Source organism: Mizuhopecten yessoensis, unplaced genomic scaffold, assembly GCF_002113885.1.
Source record: "Mizuhopecten yessoensis strain PY_sf001 unplaced genomic scaffold, ASM211388v2 scaffold2711.2, whole genome shotgun sequence".
Classification (NCBI taxonomy): Eukaryota; Metazoa; Mollusca; class Bivalvia; order Pectinida; family Pectinidae; genus Mizuhopecten; species Mizuhopecten yessoensis.
In genome coordinates, this window is record NW_018485984.1 from 1,589,011 (window position 1) to 1,595,727 (window position 6,717).

The window sequence follows — 6,717 nt, forward strand, 5'->3', positions numbered from 1 at the left end:
ATTGTAACGCATTTGCTCTTTCCTCAAAAGCGCAAAAACTACACACAAAAAAGCATATGGCCGAAGGTTTATCAATCACAGCAAATAAAAGAGATAAGACTGAACAGTGAATAGAGATTGTGCAAATTATGTATTGTAAAGTACAGTTTACCTGTATGGTTTCCTTGAATCATGCCAGGAAAGCAAACGCATAAATGCCTTCATCTGTCAACTGATAAGGAAAATATATAATTCTATGACGTCACTTGAGTACCCGTCACGTGAAATACATTACGATAAAATAGTTTAAAGGTTATACACACTGGATAACAATACTACAGCTTGCAGTGGATTTTCCTTTAGGAATACGAAGCTGAAAGTACCACTTTCCCCTTGTAAAAGAATAAAAAATCAATATGCAAATCTAATTTGTAGTAGGAACAACTTATTTATTTCATTAAAATTTTAATATGTAACTAGTTTATCAATTAAAAACATTTCAGTTATGAATCAAAAAAACAAAAACACAGTTTCAACATACAAAGTAGAAAGTTCGACCTCAATGACGCTAAGGAAACCTAACGGCAGAACAGAAGAACCTGGAAACAGGGTGAGGACCAAATGATCTCGGGGAATGGTGGAAAATGAAACGGAGAAAAAAAGAATTAATGAACACAGGGAACCAAAGAATATGAAAACAAACAAAAAAGATAAATAAATAAAGAATGAATGATGGGAGCAAAAGACTATGATCACAGATCCGAAACATATCAGAAATGTGGAACACGACCAATAGGAATCGGAAACAATTCAAGAGGTACAACAAAAAAGTAATCGATAGAATTCAAAGAAGAAAGACAAAATTGGCAAAAGGAACAAGCAAAGAGCACAACGTTAAAACATAACACAAAGTACAATGTAAACCTCAACAAAAAACCTGCATAAAATATAGCACCCCTCAAGATCCTTTCTGCCAAATCCATTAGGTAATACCAGATACTAACACCCAAAAAACAGCGATTATTTCTGTAATCGCTATAGACGCTGAAAGTTATGATTGATAAATTATGAATTAATTTAAAGTTTTTTTGGCACAAATTAAAGTTTCTCTCGTAGACAACCCTGGTAACGGAGTAACTGTATAAAAAAGGACGCATCCGCCTGAAAATCTGGATTCTTAGGTCCGGTCTGGATTACAGAGTTAACTGGGACATTTAAACACGCCATAAAGGAGAGAGGCAGCTTAGATACATGTATCACCTACTAGTTCAATGACAGAACATCGCTTATTTATCTAAGTGTGAAAATAATAAACTGATTATATTCAACTATGAGATTAAGGTTTCAACGTACTTCTATTATGATGAAATTGTGTTCCCTGTTTTGTTACTAGGAAAGCACTGCCTTTATTGCTTAGTCTGACGGAAGACATCATGACGTGAGTTCAATGCGGTGCAGGAAACGTGTTTCTTCCATGAAGATAATCTGCGTCATCTTCTGCTTTCTGTGGTTGTCCATGACGTATTTGCTTTTGATTGATCTCGTCATTTCCGGTCAGGTTTAGGTTCCAATTTCATCGTTGTGGCACTATTTAACACGCTATTGAAAAACGTCATCTTAGTAAATTTACTATAAAACGCGTAAATGTAACTAAATATATTATTTGTGTCTATTTTATGTTATCGGTAACGTTCAATATAATGTGAGCCTATCAGAGTATTGCATACCTTTCGTTAATTAATATAAAATTCACGTTGTTATATGGAAATATGACATATCCACGTAATTAACAAATTAATATTAGCACATTTATACACATTATGTAAATGAAGCTGCAGTGTATATAACATAGCATAAATAATTTGTCGACAACTTGAAAAGTGATATAAAAGGCAATGTTCTATATAATACAAAAGTCTCGATGTTAGATTTATTGATATCCATTTACCTTGATGACACTGGACTAAACTGCATGTTGTATAAGCTATAGGCGTCATATGTGATGACTTAATGCACGAAACATATTTCAAAACCATGTGTTTTGAATATATCATTCCTTGTCATATGAACCGCATTTTAACCTTCATTATGAACGACCTCTTCAACATCATTACTAAGAATATGTTTTCAAACAGTAATTGACTAAATTATTCAACCACTGTATAACACATTTTCGGAAAATCTCAAAATAATATAATTTTAAAGTTCAATGTTTAATCAAATTTATTTATGATATTATTGATAAGGCCAGTTATCACCAACCAAATGTGTAGATATACCTAGAGACTGAAGCCATTGCACAATGGCGAAGAATGGGATCAAATACTCGAATATAGATAAGATTAAAAAAAACGACGGAACAGACCAACAAAAAGGAAAACCCCGTTGAGCTCTTTGAAAGACTAGATGTCCACGTCCACAAGTTCGTTTCCTAACAAAGATATTTGTTCAACATTAAAAAAAAACCGAACTACAACCATAGCAAATGCTGTAAATTCAACGTGGCGAAGATCTGAAACGTCCCAAACTGTGTTTCAGTGGTATAACCCAGTACATAAACGACTCAGCCTGTTTGATACACTCAATGGAAACCCACGCCATGAGTCCAGAAGACGATGTTGGAGTTCTCGTCGTAAATCGTGATCTGAACTCACAGAAATTGAGTGTAAGCCCCTGAATGCGCGCCATGAGGCACTAAAATACGACTTTCAAAAGACCGCCTAGGAAGGAATATGGTCCACGTTCTCTCGCGAGATCTACGAGGGCCTTCGTGTGTGTTCAGGGGCAACGAGAGCTGGCCTCTAACAATGGCGGAAACACGATACAGTCAGCCAATGAATGAAGGGATTTAATAGATTACAGAAGTAGGACCTCCTCATTTTCAGGCTACTATTCTGTTCCATTTAACGTCATCATAAACAACTTCAACAGTTCTCGATCTTTTAAATCCAGTGATGACGTCGTCTCACGCTCAACCACAACTATGTCCTGACGGATATCGCGTCTCTTGCGCCTAAAGGATATTTCTAGCACCTATTTTCTAACACGATCTGTATTACATTAAAATGTTAGTAAACAAGGATCCTAAATGTTAATCATTCCTTTGAGATAATAATAACGTTTCAATAAGTCTTGTGAAGAAATGTCCCGTCTACACGATATCGTATGAAATCCTTGAAAGAGAATGACGAGAGTCGAATCGGCAATCACATGTTAGAATATTCCTCGTAGATAAAGGAAACATAACATACAACGTTTACAGCCATGGGACATTAGAGAAGGGATAAGGAATGAATATCGTGTATCCATATTTATTACGAACACCCGTAGCGTTTCAGTGATCTGTCCAAATAAGGTTGCATAGAGTTGTTTCTGTTACTAATTGTGACGTCAAATTTTTTGCATCGCTGGTAGGTTTGACTTTATCCTTTCACCAAGCAAATCAGAAATAAACGCTCCATCAAGGAGAATGACCATCCCATGACATATCCGCACAACGGCAAAGGATGATAGTTACTTTACATATTGTGAAGAAAACGAACGGTGTTTTATTTTGTTCAGTGTTATTTAAGAACCTATACAACGTTCAAATATAACAGTTTAATTTTACTGACACCGATGTGTTTTTTTCTAAAATGTAATTTCTAATTCAGGTGAATAATTTGGATGCTTTGACTGTTTTAACATCCCGGCGATGAAGACCACAATCTGACGATTATATTTATCGACTAAAGGAATTAAAATAACTCAAAGAACCATTTGGTATATATAAAGGGTCTGCTTTATTGGCATTTGTAGAATCTCTCAGTTATCAAATTTAGGTAAAACAATTTGAATAAAGCGACGCTCATGCTTGACATGCTTTTTGAATTGGAACAAGCATTGCTGCCAGAAAGGTTTGTTGAAGATATCGCTACATGTAACAGTAACGTACAATACGATGTTGGGATAACAACACGGTAAAGTTTGATCGTGTGTACAATTCATGCTTCTATTTACTCAACCATTAACAGAAAAACTACATTAACTTTAATGCTATCATCTTGCTAAAAGGGGCATAACTTATCAATAGTCATTTCCCTGTGTGCAGGATAGAGCTGTCCAGGTTAAGAAAGGGGTGTAGGGAATTTCATTTCAATTGACGTGACGTCACAATGGCTCAACAATGACGTGACGTCATCAATTAGGAACTCTCCGATGTCGCAATGCGGAAAAGGCGACATGATGAAATTAAAACCCTTTACCAGAGACGTATAATACAGAGATTGGTAACTTGCTCTTGGCCTTTCCATTGGTCACTGGTATCGAGAGTTACGCTTCACCTGCGCCATATTGGATATGCGGTTCGCTGCATTCAACTCAAATCATAATTATGCCATGAGAAAACATCGCAAATCAACGTAACATTAAAACCGTACGTAGCTACCAAATGTAGCTGAGATTTCCATGCGGTTTGGGAGTGCTACATTGAATGTAAACTTGAATGATTAAGTTTAGAAATCCCTAAACATCTAAAGATTGCACATCGTGGCTGTGTTTACATATCGGTAATTATTCTGGCTTCAGGATAACACTATCTCCGTTTTTGTTCTTTAGACAATTTCAAAAAAGTTTTCAGAAATTAGTTTTATGATAATATTTCTAACCAGGAAATTTAAATGAGGTTGTTACAATACCTGCAAAGTTTGATAATTGAGCTCTAAAAATACACTTTAAAAAAACCATGTGAAAATGGCGGCTGTGATACGCGAGAGTTAATTCCTTTCATGACACCGGCACTCCTTTCTCGTTCATCTTTTTATTTCAAAAACGTATTCAGATATAACATTATATTTCTAACCAGCTTCTTTATATGATCCATATATCTAGGATAAGTGACATGTTGACACGAACTAACGAATACACGATCGAACTCTCACACAGGTAACTCACTGACCAGAATATCGCCACCAGGTCGATACGCTGTCAAAACAAACACTCGTAGATCATGCGTGATTTTGCGAGATCAGCGAGAGTTGCCAATCTCTGTATTTATACCTCTCTGCCTTTACTATATATTCACCGTACACGTTAGAAAGATGTGATCAAACATCGTTTACAAATATGAGATATCCCAAATATGGCTGGGTGATTCGTTTTCGTCTAAAAAGCTCTTGGGGGAAGTTGATATTTTCAAAATGTTGGCCAGTTCAAACGCATTTTCATGGTTTCTAGGCTTATTCTGATGGTTGGAATTAGAGAGAAAATGCTCTTTCATGCCCAAGGGTGTAGGATATGGACATTCTACCCTCGGGATTTTCAAATTTGGCAAAACCACTGGCAAAGCCTCAGGTTTTACCAAATTTGGAACTTCTCTATCCTACACCCCTGGGCATGAAAAAGTCTTATATCATTTGCTAGAAATACTGCTACACATACACATTTCCTAATATTTCAAAATATATGTCCCTGTAGAATTGAAATATATTTACATTGATATTCGCACTTCCTGTGTTTCAACAAAAACCGTGAATGTAAATATATGTAATCAAATAAACTAAAGTAGATTGAAACATTTGTTTTTATTTCGTGGGTTGTTATGTTCCTGCTAACGAGATTTGTTTTCAATATTGCTGGATATGCAGTGTTATGCAGTAAGAAATTGCTGTTTTTTTTGTCGAATTTTCGGAATCCTTGTTAAGTGAATGCGCGAAAATAACAATTTCTCAAAATGTCGCCGGTATATAATTTTATCATTTTGTTTCACGCAAAACTGTTTTGTCAATATGCATAATATTGTATCTAACGTGATAAAACAAGGATTTTATTGTTCAAAACAGATTCTATGGAGAATATAACAATAACGGATTTTTTTAATTATGAATGTTAGAACTACTGATTTATAATAAATATAGAATAAGTAATAGGTACGACGTACACTTCAGTGTTTGTGAGCAAATTGATTGAAGATCAAAACAATGTTTCGTTATACTGCATATCTGAATATCACAAGGAAGAAATCGATTGTATTTACCTTCAGATGTCTTCTTCTGGTGTATGTATATAGTCAGAGTATACATAGCTTTGCCGCTAGTTCTGGTTTGATGACAACCAATGGTTCCCTTCTGTGTAGGCATTCAACACTGAGGGCAATTCTGAAAACAGATTGATGTCATTAATACTGCAACTTTAGAAGTAAGGCATACAAGTGTGTAAGCAACACAAGTGTTTCTACCTTCCACTTATGTGCAAACCACAGAAATATACGACTTCGCAATGTTGACATGTTTGCAAATACATATACTAACGTTTTCAATACCGATGCATTTTTTTAGCATTTTTTTAATGAAACTGCTGAAATGAGACATCAATCTGAGGCATATTCTCGTTATAATGTCACCTTTTGTCCAGCAAAGGAATAGTGTTAAAATGAGGGCTGGCGTTATATCGAGAGCGACATATAAAGGCATTGCAAGGAAAAGGGGGGAGGGGAATAAAACAATAATAGGAGAGACATTATACGAGGTTTTGTTTATTAAACGCGATGGACACTAGTCTAAGTGAAAACGTCTTCATAATATTACATTAGGAAATATAAAATGGCAGCAACGATAATTTTTAACCGTTCCGAAATTTCAATATTTGCACACTTTTTTTATAACAATACACGATTACTGTAAAGAAGTAACGACTTCGTCCTCCCTGTGGTAGCTTTTAAATTGAATAAATCCCCCCAATTTTGTATTTAAGATATCATTA

The 6,717-nt window shown here is 35.3% G+C and overlaps 1 long non-coding RNA gene across 1 annotated transcript in view; it reads right to left on the reverse strand.

Moving 5' to 3' along the window:
- The window catches only part of LOC110445066, a 34,977-nt gene extending 28,872 nt beyond the window's left edge, over window positions 1-6,105 (reverse strand). The window contains exon 1 of the long non-coding RNA XR_002462312.1: window positions 5,993-6,105. This is a non-coding gene — a long non-coding RNA (uncharacterized LOC110445066). The remainder of the gene's footprint in view (window positions 1-5,992) is intronic.
- Between the last annotated feature and the right edge of the window lie 612 nt (window positions 6,106-6,717).